Source organism: Carassius gibelio, chromosome A4 (assembly GCF_023724105.1).
Source record: "Carassius gibelio isolate Cgi1373 ecotype wild population from Czech Republic chromosome A4, carGib1.2-hapl.c, whole genome shotgun sequence".
NCBI classification, from domain to species: Eukaryota; Metazoa; Chordata; class Actinopteri; order Cypriniformes; family Cyprinidae; genus Carassius; species Carassius gibelio.
In genome coordinates this window covers 9666770-9680171 of record NC_068374.1, presented here as the reverse complement: position 1 = coordinate 9680171, position 13402 = coordinate 9666770, and positions in this window count along the sequence as shown.

The window sequence follows — 13402 nt, the reverse complement described above, 5'->3', positions numbered from 1 at the left end:
ATAATGAATTCTAGGGCAGCTTCTATGAGACACTTATATGCTTTCAAATGGAAACTGTTTACGACCTGCTGTGGAATTCGTAATTTGGATCCGGTTTACTGCCCAGTGGCTTCAGTACTGGAGTACTGGAGTTCCTTCAAGACCGTTTCTCTGATGGAGTTACGCCAGCCACTCTAAAGTTTAGAGTGGTCTCTCGTTTTATTCAAGGTGCGCGACGGCTGAGGCCTTTCTGCCCTGTGCTAGTTCCTTCATGGGATTTATCCATTCTGTTGCAAGGTTTATCAGGGCATCCGTTTGAGCCATTTGAAACTATACCGGATAAAATCCTGACTTAAAGACAGTTCTTTTTGTGGCTTTATACTCCCTCAAGAGAGTTGGGGCTTTACAGGCTTTTTCCACTTTGCCCTCGTGCATGGATTTTGCACCAGGCTCTGTGAAAGTATTGCTGCGACCGAGGCCTAATTATGTCCCTAGGTCGCTTCGAACCCTTTTCACTTTCAACAAGTGATCTTTGAGGCTTTACCCCCTGCAGAGGCGGGGTCAGGAGATCTGAGATTTTGCCCTGTTAGAGCGCTGAAGACTTATGTTGATCGAACAGCTCCATGGCGTGTGTCTGTCCAGCTTGTCTGTTGGGACACAAAATAGAGGCCATGCTGTCACAAAGCAGCGCATGTCCCATTGGCTGGTGGAGACTATATCTTTAGCCTATGAGGCGCACAGACTCGCTTCGCCCTTAGGCCTGGTTCACACCAGACGCCGAAGCGACGCGGAAGCGGCGCGGAACGGAGGCCCCTTCCTTTCGGTGCCCATGTTAACCTATGGTGTCGTTCACACCGGCCCGCGCCGTGAAGTGCCAGTTTCGGCGTCTGGTCTATTTTTTGCGCGAACCGCGAGCGATCCGCGTCAATTCCGGAAGGAAGTCACACCAAGAAACACGAGACAGTCCGGTCAATTGTCAAAATATAAACAATTTTCAAATTAAAATACCATGAGCGACAAATGCGATCATATTAGTGTGTCTAAACAGACTAGAAAAATGAAAGAAAAAAAAAACAACACACATGCACACACAGAGCAACGGGAGTGGGCGGACTACAGGGTGGGTGGGATTGGTTTGGGGGCGATGAGTGTCTAAACACACAAACAAACATGGAAGCTGAGCAGAAGCGCTTGTCGACCACCGCGAAGAACACGCGTCTGGTGTGAACAGGCAGAAGCCGGACCACGGGTGATTTTCCGTTCCGCGACGCTTCGGCGTCCGGTGTGAACCATGCCTTAGGAGTTAGAAAAGCAGTGGCTTCATCACAAGCTTTCTCAGTGGTTCTTCTATATGATGTCTGTGCTGCAGCAGGATGTTCCTCACCGAGCACTTTTGTCAAGTTTTACAGTCTGGATGTGAGAATGGTTCCTGGCTCCCGGGTTCTCTCCGCTTAAGCAAATGCTTCCTTGGATCCCAGCTATCAGGTACGTCAGGCGTGATGTTATAGGGTTCCCATATGGTGACGTCACCGCAGCATCGAAGTGACCTATGAAAGGGAACATCTCGGTTATGTATGTAACCCCGGTTCCCTGAATAGGGAACGAGATGCTGCGGTCCCGGCCGTTCCGTACCTTGATAGCATTTCTTCAGTTCATGAAATCTGAACGAAATAGCGCACGGCACTCAGGTATACGATGCATACGTATGCGTAGGGCGGTGCCAAGTGCTTTTTGGCCAATAGGATTGGCGGGATGGTATAGGGCTTCAGACATTCGTCACACCGAGGGATGTTCCCATATGGTGACATCATGGCAGCATCTCGTTCCCTATTCAGGGAACCTGAAAAAATAAAATAATTGTTTAATGTTGACTGTATATATTGAATAGATGCATATAGTAAATGTATTTTTTTTGTTCTTGTTTTTCTTGTGGAAAAACTAAATAAAAGATTACAATTTATTGGTTGCAAGTTGGTAAAGGTTTTTAAATATTATTGTATAGAAGCAAAAGATTTAAAGTAGGAACAGTTTGAAACTTTGTGTCACGGTAGGAAATCCAGTGTTTCCTCCGTGTCATGTTTTGTGGTTGTTTTTGTACTTACGTTGTCTCCATGTGCTCGTTTAGTTGATTGTCATCACCTGGGTGTTGATTGTCTCGCTCCAGCTGATCTTCATCACACCTCAGCTACTTATACTCACCTCGCTCTCTCTCTGTTGTCAGATCCTCTCTCATGTCTCCGTGTCCTAGTTGGATTACCGTCTTCTGTGTTCGTGTGCTGGATTGGGTTCGTGTTGTCGTCCTCGTGTCAGTGTTCCGGTCTGTTCCTGGTTTCACCCATTGACCTCCTTCACCTGCACCATCGACTTCACCATCCAGCTCTTCTCACGCCACCGTAGACCTTCCTTGCCATTGCCAACATTCTGGACTCTCTTTCTAATAAACATCATCTGATTGCCTGCAATTGCTTCCTCCTCTTTTACCTGTCGTTACAGTAGGATCTGACCGTAACCCCTCCGGCACAAACAATCGGTTCGGTGGGCAACGAGCCGGGGGCGTTACCCCTTCTAAGGCAGTCAACACCTTCGATTCGACCTCCCATCTGAGCGCGGAGATAATGATGGTCCCCGGTAAAATGGGCTCGGGAGTAGCAGTACGATCGGAACGCTCAAAAAGACGGGATAAAGCATCGGGTTTGATGTTTTTGGAACCCGGCCGGTAAGAAAGTGTAAAATCGAAACGACCGAAAAACAATGCCCACCGAGCCTGCCTGGAGTTAAGTCTTTTGGCGGTTCTAATGTATTCGAGATTCTTATGGTCCGTCCATACAATGAAAGGTACACCCGACCCTTCAAGCCAGTGACGCCATTCTTCCAGTGCCAGTTTGACTGCCAACAACTCTCGATTGCCAATGTCATAATTAACTTCTGCAGGAGATAAACGGTGAGAATAATACGCGCATGGATGCACCTTTCCGTCCGAGGATGCGCGTTGGGATAACACTGCTCCTACCCCCACCTCTGACGCGTCGACCTCCACTATGAATTGACGTGAGCGATCAGGGGTGACGAGAATGGGAGCTGAAACAAAGCAGCTTTTCAGTTTGGCAAACGCAGCCTCAGCTGCGTTTGACCACCTGAACGTCAAACTAGGGGAGGTCAAGGCGGTCAGAGGAGCGGCTAGTTGGCTGAAATTGCGAATGAAACGCCGGTAAAAATTGGCGAACCCCAGAAATCTCTGCAGGGCCTTGCGAGACTCTGGGGATGGCCAATTTACCACAGCCTTAACCTTTTCAGGATCCATGCGAACACCCTCAGTCGAAATGATGTGTCCTAGAAAAGAAACAGACTGTGCATGAAAAACGCATTTCTCCGCCTTGACAAACAATCCATTCTCTAGCAACCGCAGAAGCACTCGTCGTACGTGTTGCACGTGTTCCTGGAGAGACGAAGAAAAAATCAATATGTCATCCAGGTAAACATATATGAACAGATCGACCATGTCTCGCAACACGTCATTAACGAGTGCTTGAAAGACTGCCGGCGAGTTGGTTAGCCCGAACGGCATCACGCAGTACTCAAAATGGCCTCTAGGGGTGTTAAAGGCAGTCTTCCACTCATCCCTGAGAAATATGCGGGTGAGCCAGAGTTTTGTCGATCATTCCTGTCTCATTGTTCTCTGCACTTTGCCATGCAGCCCCGCACGTTCTGCACCAAGGCTAAGGCCGATCGCCACCGGTCGAAGCCTCCCCGTTACGTCGTCGGTCAAAGAGTGTGGCTTTCTACCCAGAATATTCCTATGCGTTCCGTTTCTAACAAACTTGCTCCCAAATTTATTGGCCCGTTTTCTATTACCAAGATTATTAATCCGGTAACCGTGCGTCTTAGCCTTCCTCCGGCGTACAGGAGGATTCATCCCGTGTTCCATGTGTCCAAAATTAAATCGGTGATTTCTTCCCGTCTTAATCCGCCTGCCCCGGTTCCCCCCCCGCCTCGTCTCGTTAATGGGGAAACCACCTATTCGGTTAATCGTATTCTGGACTCTAGACGGAGGGGACGCGGTTTTCAGTACTTGGTGGATTGGGAGGGTTACGGTCCGGAGGAGAGAAGCTGGGTTCCTGCTCGGGACATATTGGATCACCACCTTATAGATGATTACAATCTACAGGTAAAGCAGGCTGGGAACGTCAGGTGACGTCCTAGGGGAGAGGGTACTGTCACGGTAGGAAATCCAGTGTTTCCTCCGTGTCATGTTTTGTGGTTGTTTTTGTACTTACGTTGTCTCCATGTGCTCGTTTAGTTGATTGTCATCACCTGGGTGTTGATTGTCTCGCTCCAGCTGATCTTCATCACACCTCAGCTACTTATACTCACCTCGCTCTCTCTCTGTTGTCAGATCCTCTCTCATGTCTCCGTGTCCTAGTTGGATTACCGTCTTCTGTGTTCGTGTGCTGGATTGGGTTCGTGTTGTCGTCCTCGTGTCAGTGTTCCGGTCTGTTCCTGGTTTCACCCATTGACCTCCTTCACCTGCACCATCGACTTCACCATCCAGCTCTTCTCACGCCACCGTAGACCTTCCTTGCCATTGCCAACATTCTGGACTCTCTTTCTAATAAACATCATCTGATTGCCTGCAATTGCTTCCTCCTCTTTTACCTGTCGTTACACTTTGAGTAAAAAATATAATACATCTATTTTTCTTCCCCAAAATATGAAAATAGGTAGTAGTTTAAATCTGGTAATTGTTATAGAAAAAAAATTGTTATGTATTAAGAAATATATAGTGTCTTACTCTTACTGATCGTTAATAATTTGTGATATGTAAACAAAACGAAAAAAAGAACGACATTGTTTACAAACGGCCAGTAATTAAGTTAATATAATTATAAATATATATCATAAGTAGGTTATGTATGTCCTATACAAATGAATAACTCATTTGTCACAAAATAAGTTATGGTATTTTGCTTGGCAGTAAAATTGTATTGATGTGTAAGTGTGTTGTTGTCACATTGAATTAAGTACTTTGTTGTTTGTTTTGGATTTTTAGGTTAATGTCTCGTGAAGATTCTTCAACTGACTGAAGACCAAGTGTGTGTCACAAGATCCCATCAGAAGATGAAGAAAAGATCTTATGATGTATTGATACTGTAATAACAAGATGGCAACAGTGTAGGGCATACTGCAAAACTGCTACTGTTGTTGCAGTGTACAAAAGTGACTATCGAAGATTTTACTGACAAAATGACAGAATTTGTCATTGATGACTACGTGCTGTGCCAACTTCAAAATTTAGGCACTGAAAGGTTCTTTGAAACGGATCTTCTGGTATCCAAGCTGCTTGCGGAGGACAGAATCCTGTTAACGGGCAGAGATAATCGCATTACTGCACCACCAGTTTTGCCTCCATGTTCTCAGTCTACTAACGAGATGGATCGGGCAACAGATTCAGATGATCTCATGCCTGAGGAGTTTTGTAGGAGTGAAACTGGTGAAGAGTTGGAAAGTGTGACTGAAAAGGAGACTGAGAAGGTTGAAGTGGATGGAACTGATTGTAAGAGAAAAGAAGAGTGTGTTGAAGGAACCGTAGAAGAGGTGAAAGTATCAGCATGTCCAAAGCATGGCAAATTTGACTGACATTTGAAATATCCAGGGAAGACGTGGAAGAAGAAGTGAAATATTGTGAAAATCACAATAACAAAAAAGATAGATAGTAGTTTAGAGATAAAATTAGTATAAAAGTTTAAAATGTAGGAATTTGTGAAAGTTTTATATAAATGATAAAGTGAGGTTAATTTAATTTAAGTTTTAATAATTAATCGTAGTAGATTATAATTTATTGCAGTTAAATGTGAAGTTGTATTTGTTATTTTTTCATTTTAATGTTTAAATGGATGTTTATTTTTGATTGGTACATTTATAAAGGATGGTCAATAGTTGGATTTGATATTTAAATATATACATATAAATGTGTATACTTTTTTGTTTGTTTTGTATTTATTTTAAACTTGCGAAAATTGATCATAGTTGTTTTTGAAAATAAAGGTTTGTACCTTTTCTCTGATGTTTCATGTTTTTTTCCAAATACCCTTGTGTAAGTTAAGCTTGGTAGTATTTGTATATTAAATAATTGTGCAACATGAAAGAATTAGTGGATAATATAAGGGAATGTTTGGTCAATATTAAATTTATTTAAAGGGTTTCACAATAAGATGTTTCTGCAAACATTTATCTTTTTTATTTTGTATAATTTCTTTCAGTGATGTTTAAGTGGTAATTTTATTAAAAATATTTGAATTTTTTAGAGTAATTGGAATAATTAATTAATTATTTAATGACCAAAATACATATAGGATTTAAAATTTATGAATTTGTAGTTTGCATATATCAAATTATAATCATTATATTTTGCCATATGTTTGCACAGCAGCAATTTTGCATGTTAAAAATATACAAATTATTAACTCAATATAAAATCATTTTTCATAAGTGTATATCTGTATTTATTGGTATAGGGTTTTATTGTTGGATTATTAATGGCTTAAACATGGCATAAGTATGAAGTTTTTATGTAATTGTAGTCCCAACATTCTGAATGGCAATTGCCTGTTAACTTTTGTTGACAAAAGAAAATGTATTATGCAATCACATTTAAGCCTTTTTAAAAATGTAATATAATTATCTAAATGTTTTTCAAATAATGTTACACAAGAAAATGTTTTTTTTTTTTTTGCTTTTGCATTTTATTTATTTTAAATTTAAGATGCACCACAGTGCTGAAATGTACACAGCAAATGTCAGAGTGTTAAAATCCCAGAGTTTTGATGACCAGAGTATAATTTATACACTTTGGAGTAAACTGGGCTTAAAGTACACTTGTCAGGTTTCACCAGAAACTCTCTCAAGTGTTAGTGTATTGGTTCAGTGTTGATGTGGAGCTGTTGTAGTGTAAATAGTGGGATGATGAACACTTTGAGAGTCAATCTGTTGCTGTCCCGTCCGCACATGAGTTTAGGTTTCGATACGTCATCAGATCGACAACGTGTTGTCATTGGTTGAATCATGATGCAGCCTCGTGGACACCAGTTTCCAACTGACATCTGAAGTAGTCGACATTTTGATTCTGCGGGACCATAGGTAAGAAATCACCAAGTGAATCATCCCGAATATTCCTGTTTGTCTTCTTGTCTTAATTCCCATAACTAAAACACTAAAAACGCTAATGTATTAGTAGAAGAGGTGTGATGTTTTGTAATTTAGTTTAACTAGCTAACTTACTATACCAATGGTAGCTAAAGTGCTTTTCAAAGTGCAGTACCAAGGAAAGAAGAAGTACATCAAACTCAATGGAGTATCATATCCAGCATTTCTCAGGGAGGGTAAGTTAATGTTAATGGCATTCTTCTCTTCGTTCTCTTTTATAATTGAAGTTTAGATCAGAGGTCGTGTTAACCGAATATTTTCCGTCATTGACTGATTTTTTTTTAGCAGTGACGGAAACATCTGAAGGTCGAATCCTACAAAGTCTCGAAAGTTTGGAAAATGCTTGATTTAAATTTATTTCTTCAGGACATCAGATGTAACGTTAACTAAAAATATAAATAAAAACGGCTGACAATCTTTATTTTTTATTTTTTGTTTAATGTCGCGAGACAACCTCTGTTACGAAGCACGTCTCGTGTAATTCCATGTATTTGGCGCCTCGTGTATTCACCTGGCGCGCAAACATCTGCATTAAGAAATGTTGCTTGCTTGCTGTAATTTTATCGATAACTGGCTAGAAGATAAATAAAAACTGATTGCGTCGACGATCAACAGACTGAAAGGCATCCTGTTATGTAAGAAACACACTGATGTGAGCGCTATGGGAGAATAAGCCTTCACCAGCCATTCCAAAGGTAATCGGAGACAAATGAATTTGACTGAATTCTTTAAAAACATTATTAAATTAATTAATATCGAATCAATATATAATTGTAATGTGGGGGGGGGGGGGTTGTTCTTTCCGTCGTGCACGTTTGTCTGAGCACTCTGGTTTCTATTTACAAAAGCAAAAGTTTAAATTTTAACGTCTGCAGCATTGTATGCATTGTAGCCAGTCAAAAGTTTAGTTTTTCGTGATGCTTAGAGGACTAAACTTTCGGAGTGACCACCGCTTTTACCAGAGTGAGTTCTGTAAATAATCGTTCCGTGATAGTAGTAACCATAGCAACGGACGTGACAAAAAAAATCTGATATGACAATATAGATCTGTGCATCATGTCTTACTGTGTAAATACAGACTAATAGAGCTGCCACTGACAAGAATAAATAAAACAAATCAGTGTTGGCTGAATATGTTTAGATTCAGTTAAATAACACTTAAACACTCTTTTTCACGTATCATTTTTAAAACAATGTTTATTTATTAAAATAATATTTTAAGGTATTTAAGGAAGATATTCATGTATTATATACTCATTATTATCATTATTATTATGCCAACCATCTACAAAAAACTCAACCTAACTTACAGTTGACAACAAATATACAAAAATATAACCACATTTTTAAAAAGTATCCAAAGAGTGATTTAATATAAGTTGTATTTATATTGAAGATTCTAATATTTTAGCTTGTAGTTTTCTAAAGGGGTGCTGTTTATACAATTTATATTCTTTAATTTTGTTGCTGCTTGAAAAATGGATTTAGGGACCTTAAAAATGCTTGAAAAGTGCTTAAATTAAACTCTTCAAAATCTGTACAAACGCTGACTATGAAAAGTGACTCTTCATATATTAAAAAAATGCACAATCTAGCCTATATGCTCCTATATCCTGTAAGTTCATGAATGATTAAAAATGAAAATGTGAATTAAAACGAAAGCTATTAAATGTCTTATAATTAAAATATGAAAATTAAAATAGAGTAATATATTAAGGTGCAATTTTTACGACCATATCCATCAAAATAAAGGACAATGTGAAAGTCTTACGCAACCACTGGTTTAGATGTACATTTATATGAAATTTTATTCTTAGCACCGTAGCTTTGCCCATTAAGATAAAAATAGTGCTAAAAACATTATTGTTCTCCCACTTTCTAACCCTAACACAACAACTTATGTTTTTTCTGTATTCAAAGCTAAAGAGAAGTTCAGCATACCCCCTGAGACAAACATGTATGTGCTGGACGACAGTGGAACAGAGGTTGATGAAGAGGTCTTCAGCGACATCTTGGAGGAAAAAGCAGACATCCTGTGGACCATTGTTAATGTTCTTTCAGTTTCTGGTAAATGTTTGAACAATCACAGTGTACACTGCAGGGTAGAGGTCTTCACAGTGCACCCGAGACCCGTCGACCCCGGACCCGACCCGGGACCCGTACGGGTTCGGGTCTATATTTTAAATCATCAGCCGGGTCCGGGTCGGGTCCGAATCTATTACCTCGAGTCCCGGGTCTGTTTAACATTGTGTGTAATACCCGTGCGATCGCCGATCGGAGTCATCGGACTCGGAGAACATCCGGCCGTGATCAAAGACTGCTTGTGTTTTTTGTAACTTGCAACTTGTAAAATTAGGAAAAGAAAAGAGTGAGCCAAAAAAAGTGATCTCTCTCTCTCTCTCTCTCTCTCGCTCGCAGACTCAAGAGTTAATACAAGTGCACAAACGGTAATGCTTGCAGACTTGACACACTCATGTTTAATATATTTCAAATCTGCAACACAATCTGAGGTGAACTGTCACATGAATGTTTTCTATTACGCTCAAATTGCGTTAAGGCATTTTAGGTTGATAAAGCTAGCACGCATGTGCAGTCATGTTTCTATGGCAAGCAGTGAGGGACACTTCGACCGCCAAACTGCGTTTTACATTTTCTCCCATTTTTATAATATTATAAATGAACCATTTAATCTTAAAGTTTTAGTGGTTCAGATTCAGACTCGATGCAGAGCAGAGAGCACAGACAGAGATCAGATGATAGTAAATAAATAATGTCAGCGGCCATGGCATTGCACGAGCGATCGTTATTATAGTTCAAAAGGCAAACAGTGTAAGTTATTAAGCGAATTAACTCGAGTCAGAATGTACATGTGCACAGTAGCATTTGTCATCCGTCACCGTGACATCAAGTGGACTTTTGAAGCTGAAATAATGAGTGGATTCAGCTTGGACTTGGAATAACGAGAGGAATAACATGAATAACTTTTTGTCGGAGGATTGTAGCATCACAGGCAGTCGGGTACAAGGAAGAGAGACTACGGCTCTTTAAATTAGGTAAGACAAAAAGCTGTATTCTTCGCAACAGGTTTATTGACTTGTAATAGCAATTTAAGGTGGAATATGTGAACGTCGGGTCCAGTCGGGTCTGTGTCTTCCCGGCGGGTTCGGGTCCAGGTTTCAAATAATATACGGGTCCGGGTCGGGTCCGGGTAGGCATTTCTCGGATCTACACGGGTTCGGGTCCAGCTTTTGAAATAATAGACGGGTCCGGGTCGGTTCGGTGTAGTACATTACGGGTCTCTGTCGGGTCCGGGCAAGAATTTTTGGACCCGTGAAGACCTCTAATTGTAAGCATTACATCTTTAATTGCTGCTTTCTGCTGTGAAAATTTTGTTTGTGATGAAAATAACAGTACATCTTTGTCAGTTATTTTTCAAAAAAGAATTCAAAATCAGATAGCATGCTGATAATGTAGTAGCACTGTAAGATTACATTTGTTTGAACGCATTATTGCAAAAGCGATTGAGTGTGAATCTGTTTAAATCATGCTTTAACCCGAAAATAATCAGTAAAAGAAACAGACAAACTCTTTAGATCCCGCTCGACTCTTGCAGTCATGGTAACCGTACTCGTGAAAACCACAACACTCATATTCAAGTATTTGTGCAAAAATTATTAAAACGAATTATGTAATCTGTGAATGTTGCATTTCTCTCGACAGAGAGAGTCAGCACTGTGAATATAACCAAAACAACAGTCCTATATAAACCAGTTCAGCAAGTGAAAGCCTCATAAGACACTGTCCATATGAAAGAGCAATTCACACCTTTATCTCGACCCCCACAAGCCATCAATAACTATCCAAAACCCAACCCCCTCCAGCTGAACAGAATTCGGTCTGTGTTTTGGCTCTGAGGAACGGTGTGTTACTGGGCTGAAACATGCCTGCACTACACTTCATAATTTTCTCGCAGCCCATATTATTATTTTCACAAGACCATAATGATAATAACAAATCATCAATTAATAATGAATCATTATCTTACGAAAATCATTGTTATTTGTGATCGTGGGTGTTTGCGGAAGGCTTTAAGACCAAGAGTCCTCTGTTCCCGCCTCACAACGCGCGGGTCTCCGAGGCTTCACTGTCTGCGGTTTGACTTTACTGAATCAGATTGAGGCGAATACAACTTATTGATCATGAGACCAACATTTAGCAAGCAGGAAAACATTCATTCTACCTGAAGGAAGACGTATTTTATTGAGCTAATGCTGTTACATAGAGAGAGAGAGAGAGAGAGAGAGAGAGAAAGAGAGAACTAGTCTAGGGCTATTCTTAAACTTTGAGCTCATTATATTGAAGTACAAATCCAAACACCAGAAATGTTATGCATTTTATTTATTTACATGCAGTGTGGTTGTTGGTATTAAGCAGTTAAAACCTATTTTTAAACTTAAATTTAAATACTATTAAACTAACTTTAAAATATCAAGGACGTTATAAATTAAAAAGGATAAAATGTCACAGTGCATGTTAAATAGCCTAAATGAACTTGTGTTAATAATATAATTAGAACTAACAATATAATTAGATTTTTTTACATGAAAAACTCCTGTATAAAATGGGACAGCAACATTTATATCAAACATTTTTAAATCGTCCACAGCTTAGCAACGCGAGAAGGGGATCTGCGCCAGAGCGCGTGAAGTGAATGTGATGAACGAAGTCATTTTCAGATGCAATGAAAAAAAAAAAACAAAACAATAGCCTAAATTAGGCCAATGCAGGCTCTGCTCTGAAGTATATAATACTTATAATTACTGTTAACCCAGAGTAACAAATTTTAACTGATTAATCACCTATTTTCGTTTGCTGCATTTATTTTTATTTTTTATATAATTAATGTATAAATTGCATTTTATTACATTTAGAAATAATGACGGTTGGCCTAATAATGTTATCATGTACAAACAGGATATAATTAGTTCCCTTCACTTTATAACAAAGCCTTTAAATTTAACAAATATATCAGAAAAAAACTAGAATTAAAAATATAGAATTCTAATGGATAAACATAATTGCAATATATAATAATATAGGCTTAGCTATAAAAAATCAAATAATAATAATAATTTAAAGCTTAGCATAAGGTAAGGTTGGGCTTTCTCATTCTCTCACTCGGGAGAAATCCGTTTCAATATTCGTGATGTTGCCCATTTGAAGCTTAAGTATTATTCATTAGGTAAAATAGGCTTTTTCGTTCACGCATGTTTCAGTATCGATGGAAAAAAAAATCATAATTAACAATATGTGGAGTAAGTGGATCGCTGCTAACGCTGAATGTCTGGTGAACAACTGCTGTTTCCAGTGAATATGTGCACGAGGCACCAGCGGATCAAAGAGCAGAAACAGAAAATACTCAGTTTTTGGTCACACATAAGGCATAATTCAAAAATGCAAAGTTTTAGTATTTGAAAAAATCAAGAATAAAAACAGAGTTTTAATAATAAGTAGTAATAATTATTGCTAAATGCTGGACCGTTCCCATTTTCGCTCTGCATATGGAACCTGAAGATTTTTTTTAAACCAATAATGAACCGAAGTGAAAATGAAAAGAAAACATTTAGCTTTTTATCCGTCTATATATATATATATATATATATATATATATATATATATATATATATATATATATATATATATATATATATTTATTTACTGTTTTAAATTTTTGATGAGTAGACTGTAGCCTAAGACTATCTTACGTTTTAAAATTAACTCACTATAAATGTTTGAATATTTGTTAAAGACGTATCAATGTTATATCGTAATCTTTTATTTCATTTAACAATTACATTCATTTCACAATCCGTCCATTTGCGCCACCTGGCGGTAGTTTCGCGAATGATTTTAACACGCAACTGAATTACAAGCCCAATTAGGCTGTCTACCTAATGTAGCTAAGCCTTTAATATTATATACTGGAATTATATTTATCCATTAGAATTATATATTTTTAAATCTTGTTTTGTTCTGATAAATTTGTTAAATTTAAAGGATTTGTTGTAAAGTGAAGGGAACTAAAAATATCCTATTGGTACATTATAACATTATTAGGCCAGTCTTTATTATTTCTGAATGTAATAAAATGCAACTTATACATGACTTATATATTTTTTTCCTCTCAGAAACTTAATTTATTTTTTAGTGTGTTTAAAAAAAA